Here is a 22,091-nt window from a genome sequence, read left to right on the forward strand (position 1 = left end):
CTGAACTAAATTCCCCGCTCCGATGAAGTTTAATTGTCTTTCCTCCCACTTACACCAGCACTTGGTTCTTTTATCCGTACATAAGCTTTCACATCCGGTGACAGATTGGAAGTAAGCAGAAATTAATAGAAACGGTGAAAGTGTGTGCTTAAAAATAAGTGATTTTTCCCATTAAAAATATGTCTGTGATGCGTTCAGTAGACAGCAGACAGAATTTAAGAACTTTGTTACCACACGTAATTTTAAACATTCTTCAGGAACAGAAAAGGGATTTAACTAAGCTTAAGGGATGCAGAAATGCTGAGCCGCAGCTTGAAGCAGTGATGGAGCACCTGGTGGGAAGGCAGGGCCAACCCAGGGGAGCTCAGCTGAATGCAATGCACCTGAGTGAACAGAAAGGATGGAGCAGGATCCACCCCTTCCAGGCTTCATTTAAGGGTTGGCAGTGCAGGCAAGGAGACGTTGCTGGAGATCCCTGTGTACCTCAGGTGTTCTTCAGGTAAGTGGCTTTTCTTCGTTTCTGAGCTCACAGCTGTTGTATTTCAGCAAGTCCTCTATTGCTGCAGCCTGGGGTTTTGCTACTCTTTTACTGATGGGTTCTGTCGTGTTACAGGGTTGCACTAAGATTTTGCTACTCTATTACTGCTACATTCTGTTGTATTGCAGTGTTGCACTAAGCTATTTAAATAGTAAAATAAAAAAGCCTTTGCCTTGCTGAGCAAATTACCATTTGTGTTTGAGATGTGCAAGCCAATGAGTGAATTTAGAACAGTTGGGTGGCCAGGGCAAGTTTCTTTTATTTGTGAAGCCTCTTTACTTGTGGTTGTAAGATTAATTCTACTGTTGTGTGTGTGTGTCTTTGGTGTTTTTTACTAAAGATGGGAATTGTTTTCAAAAATCTTCAGAGTGTGAATTAGTTGTAGTAATGTGAACAGTTGTTTCAATAGTCACTTAGTGACCTTTCTATTCTAAGCTATGGAAAAAAGTAAGAAATTATAGTACATTGTGTTTTGTAAAGCCTAGTGCTGTGTTGGGGGCACTGAAGGCCAGTTTCTCCTGGAGTGAAGCCAGGAGTGGAGCATAGTGTTGGCCAGGGCTTTGTTAGTTGGTGTGAACCCCAAAGTAACTGGTGTTAGCTAAGGCTCCTGGTGAGTCAGGTCTGAGATGAAGACCATTAGTAGGGCAGTCATAAACAGTAACTGATGTGTATCATAGCCTGTTAGTAGGCCCTAGGCTAAGGCAGACATCAGTTCTTGGGCAAAGATCCAGATCAACTGTGTCTATAGAAATGTAGCTCTGATGGGCTAAGGACCAGCATTGCAGTAGAATAAATTGGGGAAGGAGAGTATGGTCTGGACTGAGCTTAAGTAAAGCTCCTGCACCTATAGGCAAGGAGTGTGGCAGGATATAAACTTTAATGGACCTGATAAGCCTCATTAATGCGTTTTTGGTGCCACTGTTGTACATCTATGTTGAAGAAATGGTTAATGGATTCAGTGAAATGTTGTTTTATGTCGTGCTGAATATAATATCTCTTACAACCTCTACAAAGGCAACTATAGTTTGCAGGCGATGACATTTTCTTTATGGGGAATGTCCAGTGTCTGAAAAAAAGAATAGTAAAAATGCAATTCTACAATGTTATTTTTCTTATGAGTAGAGACCTAAAATCTTCTATATGTAAAACTGCTACTGATTAATTCGTGTAGGAATGGTATCATCACTGCCACCTTCTGGCAAGAGAAATTATTGCTTTCAGTCACCCCTCAACAGGGATCTCAGCTTCTTTCAGGAAGCTGTGATTGATAAATGCCCAGTTGTTTAATGACAAATTTAAGTTGAGTTATAAACACCTCATTAACAAAGAGGGATCTACCTAAGACTCTACTCTTTGAGGGCGACATTCAGGAATGAATGAGTAGCACTACACTACAGATTTCAAATGTATGTTATCAATTAATTGGATGCTTGTGGATTATTTGAAAGACTATAGAGCTATGAGCTGAAATCTAAATTAAGTGCTGCCTTTTTCTACTGCAGTTTGCCCACTAGAAAGAGTTTTAGTATCTTTTTAAGATCTTCAGTAGATTTATAGTTAGAGGTGGGTTTTTTCTATGTGACTTATTCACTTATGATAAACTTCAGGAGCTTTGGCGCTGTGGATGTTGTATCTCTTTTAGAATACTCAGTTTTACACAAAATTCCACATGAGCCAGCAGGAGTTGAGCTTTCAGTTTGCTTTTTTTTTTCTTAAAAAATGAAGACAGACTTTATAATTTGCCATAGTTTCTCCTAGAAGGATTCCAGGGGTCTGATATGTTGTAATGTTCTTTGAATTGAAGTTACTAACACAAAATAACCTAACATTTTAACAGATGAATTAGTTGCTTGCCCAGTATGAGGCATCAAGATCCAGCGACTCTGTCAACTACTTTTTTTAACGTGTACTTTTTATAAAAATACTTCTTGAATGAGGGAGGAAAATGTACTCAGTAATTTTGAGACTTTTTTTCCTGTAATTAAGCCTCTTCTAATTCAAGGAAATTCAATTTTTGTACTGAAAGCCAAAGGTTAAAAAATGTAGATACAGAAATGTACTCTACCACTCTCAGTGCACTTAATATTATGAGAGCGGTGTGGATACTACTTATCATTTAAAGTATTATTTTCTCCTTGCTTTCTGTCTCAATTTTCATTCTGAAATCTGTGCGTGCACTCTAAAAACAACTTTCGGGTTTTTTTTAAACAGTAAGTTTAAGGAAAGGAAAACACATTACACAAGCAAGTATCTGAGTGTAGAAGTCAGTTCCAAAAATAACAATGAACACTTGTGGTGAAATGCTCAGGAAGGACGAAGCCTGAGAATCAGCCTGAAGATGAAGAAAACTTCTGGGAATATGTCAACAAATCGTACTCTGTTTCCTGGAGCTGCCTGGTTGTTTTTAATGTACTTTTCATTGACCAGTTCTATTACATAGACTTCTATACACAGAGATTAATTAAGAAAAATAGCTTATTTGTCATCTCCAACACCCATCGTTTCTTCTCTGTTGCTGTACTTCTGTCTCCTTTCTTTCTTTCCTAGGGAATCTTTTTCAGCTTTCATTTTCAAACACTTAGTGATGATCTTTAAACTGATTGCTACCCTTACTTTTTGTAGACAGATCTTTACCCTGACAAATGAGATCTGAAAATCTGTTCAGTGTCCTGTAAATACATATACACCCCATCTAGTTAATTTTTTTATATTTTTTTAATTTTTCTTTTGTTTTTCAGTCTAATATCAATCTCTTGCAGCACACAGAACTCCTTTGGCATCTGAAAGCCTGTTTCTAATGATACTGAAAACATCAAGAGCGAAATCCCAGTTCTGCAGGGGAGGAGAGCTGTCTGTCATGGATGTTGTAGAAACTTGGTATGATTTGTACTTTTAACTCACTTCCTTACAAGATAGAAGTTGTGACAATTGCCAGACTGTCCCTTATTTTAAAGGTGCTGAGTTCAAGGTACTGTGAGCAGTGACAAGCCTTTACTATTTCAAAACCCTTTGAAGTTCCTGCTTGTACATATGTTCAGAATATCTAAATTATTAGATGTAAATAGGAGAGCCGATGTTGGTAGTTTTAGTCCTGTACTGATTTTTGAAACCTGTATTTTTAGTTTAATTGAATAAATATTTAAAGTCCTTAAAGTTTATTCTATAACCTTTTAAGGTTACTTTAATAATGAAGAATGCTAGAATAGAAATATTTGGATTTTGAAGTAAAGTATATGTACATACAATTATAGGTTCTTTCCTTGGCATATGTTGTGTATTTAGTTTTTTTTTTAACATAGAAAATATTAAGTATGTTTTTAAATATTAGACTCCTAATTTTATGGACTTCCCTCTGCCAGTGACAGAAACACTCCTAAGAGACATATCTACTACCTACAGGCTAAGCAATAAGTATTTCTAATTACAATGTATTTGTCAAAACGTTGGCACCTCACTGAGGTTTTTTTTTACCTTCTGTTCATACTGATGTATTTTCATATAGATACACTTGCCTGACCCACACATTTCTGTACTATTTCATTAATGTTTCTTTCTCACCTCTTAAGTAAGAGCTGACAGTTTCTGCTGGACACAGTAAGAACTTCAGGACATGGGCAAAAACAACAACAACAACAAAAAAAAAGAAATATTAAAAGCAAAAGATACATTTTTATTCCTCTCTCCTTACTTCAAAAATTCAAACTATTCCCTAGCTATGAAGTAGGTATATTTCTATATTTTGTCCATCCCAAGATGGGAAGAATTACTTTTAAGAACTTGGCCTTTATACCAATAACTATATAATGACTTAATGCTCATCTCTGTATTAATTATGAGAGGGGAAGAAATCCTTATGTTTAAGTCATTTTATGTTGTGGATGAGAAAATCAGAAATCAGATTACTTTAAAATTCCATTATAATGCACTATGTGTGGCAAGCTCTTAATTTACTTATGAAATGTCTGTTTTGTGTTTCTGTCTTGCACTGATTGTGTTTATTTTCACGTTTTTCTTGGAAGGCCGGGGACATTTTATTCAGTTATTTGAGAAGTAACGTGGATGGTTGCCACCCTTGTAGAAGATTGTTTTCATACCTCACATCAACATGTAATTCAAGATTACAATTAACATGGTGTGTGCATGTGGAGCCATAGATTTTTAACTTGGCATGTGCTTAACTACATTCTTGCTTGGAGGGGACCAGTAACTCTTACCTACCAGAGGCAAGTTTTGCATTGAGATGCAGCCTGTCATCTTTGTGCATTGCTAAGTGTATTTGTTTGCACAAATCTTAAAGAGTAAGTGGGTAATGATGCATAGGTAGCAATTAACATCCATGTAATAAGTAATTTAATTGAACAAATACCTTTGAAATGTAACTTCATAGAAGCAGGTCACAGCATCTAGAGCAAAATCCAGTGCGCAGTTGTTTGTTTTCCAGGCATTCATTTCCCCTTTTTTCAAGGTGCCTTTTCAAGCTGGCACTTACTGATATGTCAGGGAAATATTGGACTTAATATTCTCAATTTGTGCTAATGGAGTCTAGGATAGAGTTCACAGGAGTAGCAAGCTACCAGGCTAGAAGTACCTTGTTGCAACCTGCCTAGAAACTGTTTTTGCATGTTAATGGAATGGTATCTATCATCCTCAAAGTGAGTAAGGCTGACTAGTGTGAGGCACGAAGATGGCCTTTCAGAAAGCTGTGTATGGATGTCTGCCTAGAGTTGACAGCTGATTTCACTTGCCGAAGGGCAGTAGTGGTGACTTCTAATGTATCTTAGCCCTCTGCTGAAATTGCTCTCTGTGATGCAGCATGTTTATAAATAACTGTTTCCATCTGCAAGCTCAGCCTGGGATGCAAAGTTGTGTTCTTTCCAGCGTGTGCATCATTGCTACTAATAAAGCTGCTGGTGGAACCTAGTCAAGAATTCTGTTTATTCAGGAGCCTGTAATGAAACTCCCAGAACCATGTTGCCTCTGCAAGGATGAGTAAAAGTTTATTTATATAGTTCAAGTGACTGTGTATGTATACAGATCAGGTATTTAAATGAAGATGCCACTTTGACAATTTACTCCTTTTCATCATTATTTTCCTGGTAAAGGGTTTATCTCATTAGTATTTCAGCTTATAGATGGTGGCTCATGAAGTGCTGGAAATGCACAGCTGGTAATGAAAACAATTTTGACTAATTAATAATTAAATATTATTCTAGTGCAAATCCTTCATAGTAATCAAGTGTAACACTGTACTCAATTAGTTAGGTGACTACTGTAGGTGCAATTGGTAGATGTAGTGTGAATGAAGTCTGAAAGATCAGGTATGTGTATCACCTTGGTTCTGACTTCCAGACTTTGATATCTCTGATATTAAAAAAGAAACGAAACGAACAAATCCCCTTTCTTGATCAATGGCAAGGCTTGCTATTTACTTATATTTATATATATATATATATATATATATATATATATATATATTTAATATAAGCTATTAATTTAGTTGTGACATTTAGTGCAGAGGCTGTAGATGGGGACTAACATTCTGATATTAATATGGTTTAAATTTAAACTTGCTTCTTAAGAAGGTCAACCTTTGCTGCTGAAACTTTCCTGGAATTTTAACCTGAATTTCACTTCTTAGCATTTAATGCCCTTATATCCTGTTCAGAAGTACTTAGTAAAAAAAAAAAATAAATAAATAAATATCTTTTTACATTCCTTTAAAGTAATATATATTTTTTCATGTGCAAATAGATGGAGTTGTCAACCTGGCTCTTTATAAAGCTGCTACTTCTCACAAGACTTTTATGCACCATCATAGGGAACCTGGATTATTTGAATTCACATACAGGTAAATGTCTCCTCTGCATAGATTACTCATACTAGATTTTTAACCCTAATTTAGAAATACTGATATTGCTTTTTCTCAGAATAGGTTATTCATAGCTATTATTACTTGTTGAACTAACTGTTCTCCCTAGTTAATGTGATCTCTTTTTGGCCACTGAGAGAGAGTAGGAATGCAAGGGAAAAACAATCAAACTTGAGCACAAATTTAGCAGTGGTGTATCTAAAGTAAAAAAGAACATTCCTGCAGTGTGCTGCAAAGTTAGGGCACCAGTGTGATCTGTTTAGGAACTTTTTATGTAGACCAGGAAAAAAAAAAATGTGAAGGGAAAGCCTTGGGTTCTTCACAGAGCTTTCTATCAAATGTAGAAATTCAATTCTCATACAGCTAAAACTTTAAAAACAGCTAGCAAAGATGCTGTCAAGGGTTTGGATAAAATCTCCTTGCAGTTGTTTTTAGTGTTGTTGTGATTTTCTTTGAATCTATCTTTCCAATGATAGTAATTGCAAAACAAACAAAAAACTTATAGGATTTTTAGTTTTCAAAGTTCTCTTCCCTATCCCTTGTACCACTTTGTTCACATGAATCATAGCTGCTAATTCTTATGATCACTCTGACCTTCTAGGTTTGGGAGATTTCTCCATTTTTTTATTTTTTTTTTTTTAATCTTTCATATGATCTGTATGGACTATTGATGAAATTCTTTATATGCTTTGAATGGGATTGTTCCAGAACACTGAAGATTGCTCTAAATAAAGCACCTCGGTAATCTTAGCTCTCTTCACCCTTATCTCCTTCTTTGCCCTTACATATGTTATATGCCTGTGTATACAAATAAATCCCATGCTAACCTGGTAAGGGCCCTTATCCCTTTTTGTCCTTTACTGTAAGTCTGGAGATTCAGCCTGCCATGATGACTGGAATATTAGAGAATGTGAGCATTCTTCAACTAAATTTCCTTCCTTCACATGCAGGAGATATACTAGAACTCACATTACAGCCTCACATTTTTTGTGTGCAAATCAGGCAGGATGGATATCAGCAGAGGGCGGTATTGAGTTATAAATGGAAGTACTCTATATTTATTAAAAAAAAAAAAAAAAAAGTACTCCCCTACCTTTTCTTTTCCTCCACAGAATCTCAGAATAATTTACGATGGAAGGTACCTTTGGAGATTGTTTGGTTCATCCTTACCTTGGGGAGCTGTACTCAAATCTAGATACCACTTAAGGGGTTGTGGTGACATCTCTACAGATTTATAGAATAATTAACTGCATGCATTGAGATAAGTTTCCCCTCGAAACTACCATTACAACCAGTTGTTAGACTGGATGCAAAACTTGCCTAGTGCTGAAGTGTACTTACTTTGTCTGAAAAAAACCACAAGTGTGGAGGAACCTGTTTGGTTTAGAACTAGTGATAAACATTCTTCTGGGAATGCAAGATCTTGGGGTGAATGGAGGAATTACAGGCAAATAACATTCAATTGTTTTTGTTAATTGTAAGTATTGTGTTACAGATGCTTAAGAAAATCTGGAGTTAAGACCGCTTATGTTAAGAGACAGTTGCCCTGCTTTTGACTTTCCAACTGCAGCAGAAGCCATTCATAAATTAGCCAAAAAACAGGGGTTTTTTTTGCTTCTGCAATATCTTTGAGATATTTCCTTTAATTACATAAGATCTTCTGTTCTTGTGGCTTTGGATTTTCTTCACTATTAAGTGATCTTCTGTGGTCCAGTTTTTCTTGGTTATGGTGATAGTTACTTTAAGAGTATGAGAGGCCCAGCTTCAACTCTGTAATGCTGTTTGCAGCATTACAGTTTTCTGTGTGTTTCAGAAGATTAAAATTTGGATTACTTTTCGTTATGAACAATCAGATAGTTCCTTCTTTTTATAAGTACTGAAAGGCTACTGATCTGTAATTGTGATTTTAGTTTAGGTGGAATCAAACTTTCCGAACTGTATGAATTAATAATCTCTTTATTACAAGGAAGTGACTTAGGCTACTGTTAAGAGGTCAGTATTCTCATACAGTAGCTGTTGAACTAGTGTCCTTTTTGTTTGTGAAATTCTTTGTAAAATTAAGAAACCAGCAATATATAATCACACTTAGCTTTGTTACTTTGTGCTAAATTCCATCTAGCTGCTTTCAATTTGCTTTATACGTTTGGTAAAGTAGCACAGCACTCATTTATAGGGTGCTGAGAAATAAATGTGGTTCATGTTAGTTATGACTTCTATTTCTGTGAAGGAACTTTGGGGGGAAAAACAGCTATTCTCAGATAGTTAACTACCCCTTTAACATAAGCAGCAGGGTTCAGCTAAATCTACAGTTTATATTCCTGGCAACTATTCCAATAAATGAGTTTAAACTAGCTCAAGCAAATGCAACCCGTTAGCTGCAAGCATTTTGACTGTTGCTGTGTGTTTATCCTTGCAAGAGAAAATACCTGACCACATGGGATTTGATGCAGGCTAGAGTGCTGCTGGGCACCTTAAGTGAATGCAGGCTAGGCCAGGACTGCTCCATTATCACTACTCAGCAAGGCCTGGGTATGGTATGTATTTCAGTTGTGATCAGAACATTGGCAGGGATTCTGTGTTGGTTTAGATGTGCAGGCCTGACAGCTGCATAATGACACAGCTTGGGTGGGCCCAGTTAAAATATCAGAGCTGTTTTCCCATATCTACGGTGAGACTGCTCCTTGTGCCACTGTTAAACTTAACTAATTACTGAAAAAGCTTTCGATGGATCCAAACAGTCAATATATCTGTTGCTAACTAAGGAGTATTTGTTTGGATGTTCAAGTTCAATGCGTAAGTATAACATAAAATGAAGAAAGGTACTCAAATTAATTTTAATAAACTAACTTTGATTTTAAGAGAAAAACAAACTGGAATTATCTTTGATTTTTAAATGTTGGAAGTCTAGACAATGTTTTAAGATTTTTTTCCCAATTTCAATAATAAAGGTTTTATCTTAAACACACAGGTAGGAAATATGGCTGTAAAACACAGGTAGTCACAAACATCTGTGATGGTGGAATGAGAGTTGAGTTTGATTGGAAGATGATGGTGTGGAGGTAAGAAATAAAGTAATTATACAGTGAATTTTTATGGTGTTTGATGAGAAAGATGTGGGTCTGTGCAAAGCAGAGAAGGAAAAATTAGTTTAGAAAAGCTGTTGGTTATAAAAGCTGTCTATTTCAAGTAATGACTGAGTCTATAATACCTGAGCTTTAAGCAACACAGAATTCACAGCTTCGTTATCTCATCATTGTTAATGTGGAAAAGTTTTCTCTCTCTTGCAGTAAACGTAGTTCCAAAGAGAGAACAGACAATGATGAAGGATTGAATTAAACAACATGGAAATTAGGAATGGCCAGTTCTTAAATTGTTGCCCTTAAACTCCCTAGTGCAGTGGTGAACACCACAGTGAACAATAGCACAGTAAGGACTCCTGCTGACGGTAGTGAGTATTTTTGGTAGAAAAGAATACAAGGTCATTTGTTGCACCACCTGGTAACAGAAAAAGGCTTGAGATACATGAAATTATGTGGGAAAACAGGCAAATCTTAGACTGCAATAGAAGCATACCTCTAGTGCTTTTAGAGTGGGTGTTAAATCTACAAGAAAAATAAATCATGATTGTAGTTATGACTTTCTGAGATAGATGATTGTAGTTATGACTTTCTGAGATAGCTATTCTAGTCGACTATACTCCAACACATAATACCACAGATTCTTTCCATAACATCTTGTATTTTGATATACCCCTTCTTCTATCCAGGCCCTATCATGGCTACAAAGAAGTTTTGTCTGTGTATTAAGAATCTATTGTATGCACTCTTCCAAAAAAGAACTGGATGTTAATTTTAAGCCACAAGATTTACTTCAACTTAGTAACAAATCATACAGACTGCTTTGTGCTCTATTCTGCATCTTGCTATAAAGCTTAGTTGTGACTCTTTTGGTGTACCTATTATTCCTGAGGATTGCACTGTTGCTCAGTTTATATTCTGTTACTATTCTTATGGGTTGAGTGAAGAGAAAAGGTTATTGCTATTTTTTTTCTTTGTGCTGTTGGTCTCCAGCTTGTGACAGTTCTCTGTGAAGTTACCCACGTGTTTCTTGACCAGTTTTCAAGGAAGACTTAAGCTCTTTATTACACAGAGAAAGCTGACTTCCAAGGTGCTGGTCTTACACTGGCAACTTAAATTTTGTTCCAAAACCTTAAAAGTACGATCAATGGGATTTACTGACAAGGATGTTCAAACACTTTTTTTATTGTGTAACAAGGTGTAGTGAATTTATAATCCTTACTTGCCCTGGATTTATTGTGAGTCTTAAAAATAAAAGAATAAATGTGGGGAGGTTTCTTTTAAATGCCTAGACAAGCATTTATAAACATGTTTCTTGCATTTCTGGAATTGGGTGCAAATGTATTTAGTATGTCTTCCCAAATTTCTATATCTAATTATCTACTACTAAAAAGAGTGTGGGCCAGCAGGTTGAGGGAGATGGTTCTTCCCTTCTACTCTGCCCTGATAAGGTGAAATTTAGAATTAGAATAAAATACCATATAGAGTAGTATATGGTTCCTGGCTCTCCAGCCCAAAAAGATGGGAATCTCCTAGAAGAAGTCCAGTGGAGGGTGACAAAGATGATTAAGGGTCTGGAGTATCTCATGTATGAGAAAGGGCTGGGAAACATGGGGCTATTCAGCCTGGGGAAAAGAAATCTGGGAGGGGATCTGATAAATGTTTATAAATACATAAAGGGAAGTGGGAGGCAGATGGATGAGGCCAGGTTCTTCACAGTGGTGTATAGCAATAGGTCAATGGCCTGAAACTTAATCATAGGAAGTTCTGCACTACCATTAAAAAGAACTTCTTTTTTAACTGTTAGCTTATCTGTGGGTGCTTGTGTTTGAGTCCTGCAGATATAAAGGGCTCACTAGAGCATAAAATTATTAAGCTTGTAACTGGCCAGATACTTGCTTATCATTCAGTCACTGTGAATGTGTTGCTCTTAATCCAGAAAGTTTAATGTAACACCTATAGTTTTATATAACTCCTATTTAGGACAGGAATGTAGCAGCTGACTTTGGGTATTACTCTCTGTTCCTCCCCCAGCACTTTTGGACATCTTTTCCTTATGTCATCCTGAAGGAATAGATGGACCTGGTACGTTAAATAGGTCTTAGCTGTTATCCTCCAGAGAATTATCAGTTGTTGCACACATCGGTATGCTAGATGGGTAGAAAGGTGGAGCAAGTATGGATTAAATTCTAGTAGAGAGGCTTCTAGAGCAATAGAATTGTTAATTTGCATTTGTTGAAGGTCTCATTGAAGGCAAATCAGAAAAAACTGTGAATGCTAGTTGAAAAATGGCATCTTAGGGACTGCAGGCCCATTCTTCCTATTATGACTTCCCTCTGAAAGAACCGTTCCAGGTTGCTACTGTCTCATCCTATGCCTGTGGAACATAACTTTTTTTTTTTTTAAACTAATCTGTGTGTTTCCTTCTCATTGTCTGTGTTTATTCATTTCATGCCCTTTTTGTCATTTGCAGCCACATCCTTGACCTCCTGTTCTGAAAGATAAGTCCTGGTCTTTCAAGCTTCTGAAATGCCTGTAAAGAAAGTGAAATGAGTTAGTTTTAAAAAGAAAAATATTCCAAATTTTCTTTTCATGTATATCATATAAGAAAGTGAGCAGTAACTGAAGCACATATAAATCCAAAATACTATAAAATCCAAAGTACTATAAGGATTTAACTAGACACTATAAGGCACTGTTTAACTAGATATACCTTTTGGGGGTCGGGGGGGGAGGAAGTGTCATCATAACTAAGGCAGGGTAAGAACACGATAATCAAAAGCTGCCCTCAATAGCTAATAATAATTACAAAAAGTACAGTGCTGGTCTTGACTGTTAAGAGTAATAGATTTAGTAGCAACGTTCCTTAGTAAATTTGTGAAAATTAGGATCAAAATACTTGAAAAGGAGTGCAGGCATTCTTTCTGATAGTAAGCGTTTTTTTTTTTTTCAACCCCTCTTGTTTCAGTGAACTGTGACTATAACTGTGAGTAGGACAGGAATTTTGACAAGCTGGGAGCTGAATAAAGCTGCATGTGACTAAAATCAGTAGCAAATTCCTTTTGACATGGATAGGTTGGATGTGACTGTGGAAGTGTGCATGTTGTCACAACAGTAAAGCTTCCTTTCCTTTCCCCTGCCAAGTCTCAGTGGCTTTATTTCTATAGCAAAGCAAAGCCTTCACTTACTTCTTAACACTTGTGGGTTTTTTATTTTGTATTTTAGCTGCAGTAGGCCTGCATTTGGTATGTTTATATGTAAGCTTTTATATATTCCTGGCATGAATGTGTGTTCATTTTATTCAAAATATTCATACTAAGTATGTGAGTGCAGTGAGTAATTTTAACTTCCCTTGCTCCCTGTTGTTCATTCTTTTTATTCTCTTAATTTTGTAGGATGTGTAAAACAGTGTTTAATTAGTGAGAGCTGATTATTTTTAAGTTGGTGTCAAAAGTGAAATTTTATTTCACTTTGTTAAGATGTAGTTGTCCTTTTCTGTCTTTACTATCTTAGCATATAAAATAATTAAAAAGATGTTTTTGATTAGAGTCACTTGTTAGGACAACTGTGTAGTGTCTGAATTTCAACAGAAATAGCTTTCCATTCTTATCTGTTTTGCTGCTATTTAAGTTAAAGGAAAACTACGGAAGCTTATCCTTCGGTCACTCTCAGGAGGAAAATACATATTTAGACCTTTATGTTTATTTTTTTTTTAAATAACATCAGTAAATGATGGAAGGAGAGAAAGTGAGAGGCAGCAAGCAACTTCAAGAATAAATTTAGGAGTTACTGAAATGTTACTTATCAAAAGTAATTTCAAATCTGTAAGAAGACTTTTTTTTTTGTAATGTTGTATATACAGGAATGTCTCAGTGGTAATATTTTTTTCTCTTAGCATAAATAGAGTCTTGGTTCTTCTGAAATATATAATGTAAGGACATGCAAAGTTTAAGTTACTCTGAATCTTGTTCTTTTCCCAGGTGGTAAATGCTATGACAATTCCCCCTTGGGAATGATTTCTTCAAATATAATCATGTGAAATGGTTGTCATAGATTTTTGCGTGTTACTTGTAGTAGTTGTTTGTCCCAAAAACCTTAATTAATAAGAAAAACAAAAAACTACTTTAAGTTAATTCATAGCTTGTAAAGTTTTCTCTCAGGAAGGAAGGAGGTTTTTTTCTATTTAAATTTTGTAAGCAGAAGTTAACTAGTACCCTTCTAAACTAGTTTTGTTTGTTGTATAGTTTACATTGCTGTCATGACTTTAATAAACAACTGCTTTTAAAGGACATCCTTCCAGGGTCATGCTATCACCCACTCTCAGGCATATATTTATTCTCAGTGTTTTGAATGAAAAAAAATTTTAAAAAAATTACATATCTGAGTCCTCGAAAAGCTGCTTTTGTCTCTTATGCCACTTGCTGGGCCTGTACCCATGTTGCTATCAGTCTTTCCCAGCTCTATCTGACCTTGTGAGCCTTCTGAAGTAAGTGCATATTTAAGGTTTTTAAGAATGAAATGGAATCATTGTATGTGAGTTGATTGTCTGGTTTAGTTCTTGCGTTATGCCTGAAGAGAAGGCCCAGTAATCATGTCTTTAGTCTTTCAAAATATCCAAGCCTGTTTGTTTGTAAATCCCTAAGCTTTCAGGGACCTGGACAGGCTGGAGAAGTGGGCCCATGAAAACCTAATGAGGTTAGATAAGGCCAAGTGCAGGGTGCTGCACTTGGGTGTGGGCAATCCCAGCTATTTATACAAACTGGGGAAGATCTCCTTGAGAGCAGCCCTGTGGAGAAGGACTTTGGGTGTCCTGGTAGACGAGAAGCTGAACATGAGCTGGCAGTGTGTGCTTGGCTTGGAAGGGCAACTCTGTTCTGGGCTGCACTAAAAAAGGGGTGGCCTTTCCTATAATTAAATTTTTGCAACCTGATAACAAAATGCAGGGATCATTTTTTACTTTGTGCATTAATGTTACTTTGAGGTCTGTAAAGACTTCAAGAGTCTTTAAGAGTGCTGTAAGCTGTGACCACAATCATTAGTTTCTTGTTGCAGAGTCACTTCTCATTTCTGTTTCAGAGGAACTGACTGCTGAAGTCTCCAAATGTCAAGAAAAGGCCTTAACTGTTCCTTTTATGCCATCTAAAAGTAGTGAACTGAGAAGGTCTGTGCTATTGAACTCACATTTCATAGTTTGATTTAGTAGTTATTTGGTTTCCAAAATGGCATTAGATGTGCAGTTGGAGAGTTGTGGAAGCCAAGGCTTTTATTAATAGTAGGATGTTAATGCTTCAAGTAGTTTTACTGTCACAGTGAACTTATGCCATTTTTCCTTTATACATCAAAATACTAAACTCATTAATAAGTGTAGTGAAATCCACCAAACTGTGCATGTGTTTAACATGTATGATGTATACCAAACAGTAAAGCTTTTTTTTTTTTTTTTAATCTCAGAAACATAGTACTGTGAAAGAGACAGTTAAAAGGACAACTGAAATTAAACACTCTGTTATAGCTCAGAGACATAACAACTTACTTAGCTGGGTGGAGCAGATTTTGGAACATCACTTCCCAAATGAGTAAGTCTGGCCTATCAAGTGGGATGGTAAAGAGGTGGATGCTAGATGTAGACATTTTAATTACCTGGATTTGTTCCATTGAAATGTGGTTGCCAGGATATTGTTGCCTGAGTTATATAGAAGGCAAATGCAGATGCTATATTCTCGCTGGTACGGAGAATAAGGATGACAACATTTTTGGAAAGTTTTGCTGTTTGAGCTCTTCTCATGTTGTTCTGGATAGGAAAAAATATTTTTTTGATGGTTGTATCTTCTGCATTTGATTTGTTGCATTATCTCTATGCGTGAGGAATCCATCTTAGATGGAAGAAAGAAACTCTGACAAGGTAAGAGATAAAAACTTGGGATGGATATTTTCTTTTAGGCTCAATGCTGATTTTATACTTACATTAATCAGTTTATTTAGATTATTAATTGAACATACTGCTCCATCAGATGTGACACTTCATATAAAGACTAGTGCACAGGGGTTGAATGAAAGTAGGATAATTCCTTCTGCTTCAGACTACTTGTCTTGCAAGAATTTATAAAAGATGTAGCCCCTGTTCATGTCACACTAACTTAAATCATGGGTACCTAGGTAGCAGAAATAAGCTACCCCACATACTAGCTGAGCAATGGTAGCACAAATATAATTGTTATTGTAATCCACAAGCTGTGCTCATTATCCTTCTCAAAGCTGACTTAACTATATTTGTCTTAGGACACTTAGAATTGTACAGAACAGTTGTTTCAAGTCAATAATTTTGAATTCAGTGAGGGCTGGTAGAAGTGGAATAAAATTATTCCCACAGGACAAACACCAGCATCCTGCTGTTGATAAGAAGTCTACTAGCTATAAAGATCTCTAGTTAGCTTCTTCCCTTTCTTAATTTTACATATATAATTTATTTAAATGTAGAGTTTAGCAATCCTGTTTTTATTAAGTATGTAACTTGTCTGTCTTTAGAACTATGTTTGTTTACCTTCATTCTCCTGTGCATACGTGAACACCCTTTGGTCTCCAAACCTTGTTCTTGTTCTTTGCAAGAGCTGAAGTCTTTTAATAGTAAAAAGCATTGCCATAAAGTTCCTACGAATGGCCTGAGAGATTACATATTAGTGTGAGGCTTTTATGATTGTCAAGTTAAAGCTGAAGAAAATTTTATGCAATGCTTTCCTCTTCAGCTACACCATTTCTTTGTTTAAAGTTACTTCTATACTTCCATAGATATTTTTACATAAATGCCTTTGGTCTTGGATATTTTATTCCTGTAATGGTGTACAAAGTCCTTTACTTACTTTTCTTTTTAAGCATGTCTGACTGTATAATATAATCATGCAAATTGATGTCTGTAGCTACTTAAAGATTTTAATGACAAGTATTTAAAAAAAACAAAACAAGCAAAACAAAAAAACAACCAAGCAGATAAATCAAGAAAGTGTCATTGTATTGGTAAAGGAATTTTAAAATTACTGCAATGCAAAAGCTTTCAGTTTGCAGCAGACCAACAATCTGGCATAGCTGGTTCTGGAATGAAAGAGCATCACGCGCATTCTGAGGATGCAGGCAGGAATTAGGCTTATTTTGGGTATTTATGTTAACGAATTAATGAAGACAAAATATTTTTCTTGGACAGTTTGGGCAAATTCCCTTATATCACACAGTTGAAAGCTACTTCGTGCAAGTAAAACAAGTAAAACTGTTTAAAAGTAGTGCATGCTTTAGTGGAGGAACAGGGATGAAACCTGGCAAGTACATTATTTTCCTTGAGGAAATAACTTCTGTTGGTTTTTGTTTTCTTAAAATTGCTATTGCTTCAGTAGACAAATATAATCTCATGGTTCTTTCCCCCTCAATTGTTAAGTCAAGTGAGATAACTTCTAACATTTGCAATAGCTTGAAGCAACAGCTTGGAGACGGGTTTATTATATTCAAATCTCAGGCTGCCTGGAGTGCTGTAAATCTATAGTTACATAATTTGGCTTTCTCAGTGTCATACAACTCAGCACTTGTGCTGTGGATTTGGACGCTTCACTGCTGATACCTATCCCTGTTTTATTTCTCTGCCTGCAGCTGCCTTTTATTCTCCAGCTCTTCCCACAAAGAACATCTAATTGGATTACCTTGTACGGTAGCCAGACTTCAGAGGGAAGAGAAGCCAGAACTGCTTAGCAGCTCCCAGTCAGGGATAGGGGGAGAAGTCATAAACTTAGATCAACAAGCTGCTTTTGAGAATGATGCAGGCACCTAAGGAAAGTGTATCTCTTTCCACAAGGCAGACAGCACCTCAAACACTTTGCAAAGCCATGTGATTAACACAAGTGAAACAGCAGGTTTCTGGAAAAGAGGAATACTGATAATAAGGTTTTTCTAACTGAAGCAATCTGCTGCAAGCACAATTAAGCTGTCAGTAAAGAGAGAATAATGATGAAGCAATGCTGAACAGATTTCTTCTGCCCCCTGGTAAAAGCTGTGCAGTTTTTGTCCTTGGAAAGATATTGATCTGTTGAAGCCAGTGCTATCCTCATCACTGTGGGATGGATTGGAGGATGTTTTTATTTTTGCTGCTTTTGCCTTCCCTTGAATATCGTGCTTTGTTAAGGGGACTTGAGCTCATGTTTGTGTTAGAACACCCTTCAAAGTGGAATAAAGGGGGCTTCATCTGCCAAGTTGCTGTCAGTTATCATTTTTCTGGCAAAAGCCCACATCTTCTTCAGAACATCTGTGGGGTATCTGGTAGAAAGTAGAATGGTTTTCAACATGTCCCATTTCACTGCTTCTGTATCATAAAAACAGGGAGTCTGTGTCTGATCTGTTTCAGCACCACTGGAGGAATAAGATAGGAAGAGATCAAAAAGTCCCGTTCTTGAAAGAGTTCTGTTTCACCCCTTACTGTTAATACCTTCTACTTTGAAATGAATTATTGTAGCATAGTACCAACACAATCCCAGATATACTACCCATCTTTAACTCATTTAGATAAGTACACTCATCAACGCAGTTAAAATATTTATTTCATTGTAAATGTCATGTTTTTGAGTCAAATGTATTTGTGATTATTTTCTTACTAAAGTGACAACATCAGAATGTAAGACAGGAGTGTAGTTTTACAGTCAAACTCTCAATTCCAGTGCTATCATTGCTTGTCGAAGTTACTTTGTTCCTAAGTATCCACTATTATTTGCATGTCCTCTTTCTACAGTTGGGTAGCTCTAAGTTAAGTTGTTGTTTTGGTTTTGACTTGGTTTTCAGTGTTTTGGTTTGGTTGTTTTGGTTACATATTAGTAGTTGGAAGGAAGATGTAAGACAGCTGTGGGTAGAGATTGTAAGTTATTAAAAAAGTGCTATCAAACAAAATGCCAAAAATCATTTTATTAGTTCTTCAAATACAACACTGAAGGTTTTTTTAACTTACTGAAGCATAGCATGATGTAACTCAGCTTATACATTTATTAATGAAAGTATGTCAGTGCTTGAAAGTCCAGCATACTGTGACAGTTTTAATTAAAGCTTATGAATTTTTTGTGTTGATTTATTTTACACAAGACTCCTGTTAAAGGCTTAGAATTTACTGTGAATTAACAAAAATGTGGAGGTTTTAGGTGACATGAGGAGATAAAGGTCCCCTCTAGATCAGAGGGTGGAAGGGGCTAGTAAGAAGCAGACAAAAGAAATATTAGTCTCATACTGGTATGTCTTTGCAGCAAACATTTTAATTTCCTTTTCCTTGGATTAAATTATCATATCAAGTCCAAGCTTCTTCCTTAATTCAGTATTTATTCTGTAGTGTGACTTTAATATTTTCGATCTAGATTAGAATCCAGTGTATTAGTTATTTTCATGTGCATCTTGGAGTATAATAGTATATTCTTATGTGCACGTTTATGTGGAAAGAGAAGCCTGTCATCCTGTGCAATCTTTTCTTCTCCCTCATAATACTTCATTTCTGCTGAACTTTTCACAGACAAATTGAGATGGATCTTACAGTGAACATTAACCTTTTCAGGTTTTCTCTAATTACTCCCAGGCCTTTTCTTGATCGATAATTATTCAGTGGCTCTGATTGTGTCAGTATTCTAGAATGTCTCCTGTGATTGGAAAAGCTCACTGTTTGAAATATATACATATCAAATATATGAGTGGAACTGTTTTCTTCGTTTGGATCATTTTTCAAAAACTTTTTCCATAGGATGAAAGATGGTTGCTTAAGAATGTAGGAAATACAACATATGTGTACATGCTAAGGTTTCAGTTATTTTAAGTGGGAAAAGAAGTTGAACCTCAGAGAACAATCCATGTTAAGGCTAGGGAAACATAATTTACTTGACTGCAAAGACAAAATTCTGATACTCCTTTGTCTTTTATTTTTCCTGCAAACTATTAAAACATTGTGATATGGGACTTACTAGGAACCTCATTTCTAAAACAGGTGCCTTTAAAAGGAGGAGGGGAAGGGGGAAGGAAGACTAAACTGTGTGAAATAAAAATATAGAGGCTTCTATGATAGCTCTGTTTTTGTCCAGGAAGACTTGGCCAATTGTTTGATGCTTTGGATCATTTTTTATTATCTGGCAATAAATGGTAGCAACCAAATAGACATATTGTTTTTTGGACTCTGTTTCTCATATATAGATAATTAGTTGACTATTTGAAGGCTGAGAAAAATGTTAGCTTTTTATTTAAAAAGACTATATGGCTTAATTGGTAGGATTTTTGCAAGCTCTTGAGTATTTCTCCCCATTTCAAATATCTTCCCACATATCTGAGACTAGTTTATGTGATTATCTGTATGACCTCGAAGAAAACTTTACTCTCTTTCCTGTCAGTATAAAAGTTTCCTGCAAAATGTCTGGGCTATAAGACATCTCCTTATTGTGTTCTGAAGGCTCTTTCACCCACAAATCTGTGGGTGAATAACCTGCAAAAGCAGATGCTAGATACAAGAATATGGAAACTGTTTCAGGAACTGAATATTGATGGAAGCTGCATTTTCCTCATCAGTACCTTCTAGACCTTCTGTGTGTCTCTTCTGCACATACACAATAGTCTGAGCAGCAGGAGTCATGTTTGTGTGGTGCAAATAGATGGGCAAAAAAATGAGAGCTATGACTCAGTCGCTCTAGGTTTATCCCATAGTAAGCTGCTGGCTTCAGGAGGTTTCTGGGAGTTTGAATATATTTTGAGATTTGTTACTCAACAGATTTTGGCTAAATTTGATCAGTGGTAGTATAGGATGCCAGAAAAATGATCAATTAAAGTAGTTAGTGTCCTTTCCTAGCAATAAGTAACTTGTTCTCGCTACTGTGTATGCTGAATTAAATATGCAACGTTTGTTGCAGCCAAATGAAGCATTTTACACATGCAGCTTAGAAACTCTGAAAAAATTAAGCTGAAAAATGATAAATTACAGATCCTAGCAAGAGACTGCTGGATTTTCAAAGAAATAAGTGAGAGACTATGAGCATGTTGGGCAAGATCTTACATTTGTGAGTATTAAAATAGTAATCCAGGAATATGAGAGATGAGTTAATGTGTGCGGAGGGGGCAGTGAGTAATGCAAATGACATCAAAACCTGAAATATTGTTTTTGAAATGCCTATTTGCTCTCACCACCTTGTAAGTGTTTGAAGCTGTTGAAATGAATGAAACTGTTAAAAGTTTCTCAGAGCATGTTTTCCTATGTTGTTTTTTAGGAGCAAAGAATGACTTGAGTGTAGAATACTGTACTTCCTGATACAAGTTCAAGACTCATACGACATAAAATTGATTGCTTAGTCTTTTTATTTCCCTTTATTTCCCAGTTAGAATGGTAGTGATATGTTGGAATCAGCTCATTTTTGAACATTTGTACTACAAGGCTCCTCACATTTCCATCCATCACTCCTATATGGAACATGTTTTCCAGGACAACTGAATCTTTTTTTTCTGATCTGTTTTCTACCTTGATGCTTTTATTCATTTCTATTTAATAATGGCTAATAACTTAGTATCATAATGTACTCTATTGTCCTAGAGCAGCCAAGTATGTTCCTTCTGAAACCCACTATATAGTCACTTCATAAGTGTTCTGTTCTGTGACATTTCCCCTTCACAGCTCTTATGTCCCCAGTTGAACTGTGTAAGTTTTTTTGGAGAGGATTTGGTTTGCTTATAATTAATGACTTAAAACTCAGTAACTTGGGGGGGGGGGGGGAATAATTAAGATTTTTCTTTTATTTATTTATTTAACTAAAGGGCTGGAATAAGATCTGTATCTGTTTCTGAGCTGGGAGCTGTCAACATTCATGTCATTTTCCTGCAGATATCCAAATGTATTTTAGTAAATGCTTTGCCTTCTTGTCCTTGTCTTCCTGCCCCATTTGTAGCTAGAATCTCTCATGGGATGTAGGCAACTTCAGTGAATTTCAATAGGAATTATACTTTGCAACTGGAGAGCAGAGCCCATGCTTGGACTGAAGCCAGCGTTCTTTAAAGTTCACATGCCTTGTACTGACTCACTAATTCAGGCTCCTTCTGAACAAGGAGAAAACTGGAAAGAAAAAAAAAGCCCCTAAATAGTAGTAGTGGTTTCATTTAAAGATGGGGGGAAAAAGAAATTGCTGCCAACAACATCAAAAAAGAACTCATCAGAAATGAGTAAGTAGAGCCATATATGCTGTAAATCTTAATGTTAATGGGATGCTTGCACTGCATTGTACTTTAGAGTACTTAGACCAGGATAGGAAAGCCTTTTATTCTCTAATTCCTTGAGGAAAGAAAAAGGTTTTCTGAAGAGTTACTTTAATTTTAAACTCTCATTCTAATGTTAGACAGCCTGTTGGATCTCTGAGTTAAAAATTGCTTCAGCTTTACTTACTAGAGCCAGATGTAACATTGACCTTAAATGGTAAAAGCTCCCGAGACTGAAAGAGAGGCTGGCCTGAGGGGAAAAAGGGGAATAACTGAAGTTTTAGGTAAGTAATCTCTGTAACCAAGAATAAGCTCTTTTTCAGCTGTGGAATAGAAAAGAACTGTATTTTCTCCTTAAAGGTACAGTACCTTGCTGTTA

The 22,091-nt window shown here is 36.1% G+C and overlaps 1 protein-coding gene across 23 annotated transcripts in view; it reads left to right on the forward strand.

Moving 5' to 3' along the window:
• Positions 1 to 392: 392 nt before the first annotated feature.
• The window catches only part of MRVI1 (murine retrovirus integration site 1 homolog), a 76,235-nt gene continuing 54,536 nt past the window's right edge, over positions 393 to 22,091 (forward strand). For 14 of the 23 annotated variants that reach the window (XR_001555518.2, XM_015864026.2, XM_015864009.2 and 11 more), the window contains exons 1-2: positions 393 to 499; positions 3,298 to 3,415. The gene's annotated coding sequence lies outside the window, so the exon portion shown is untranslated. The other 9 variants (XM_015864012.2, XM_015864015.2, XM_015864023.2 and 6 more) reach the window with 6 other exon arrangements.

The sequence above is a fragment of the Coturnix japonica genome, chromosome 5 (genome assembly GCF_001577835.2).
Source record: "Coturnix japonica isolate 7356 chromosome 5, Coturnix japonica 2.1, whole genome shotgun sequence".
NCBI lineage: Eukaryota > Metazoa > Chordata > Aves > Galliformes > Phasianidae > Coturnix > Coturnix japonica.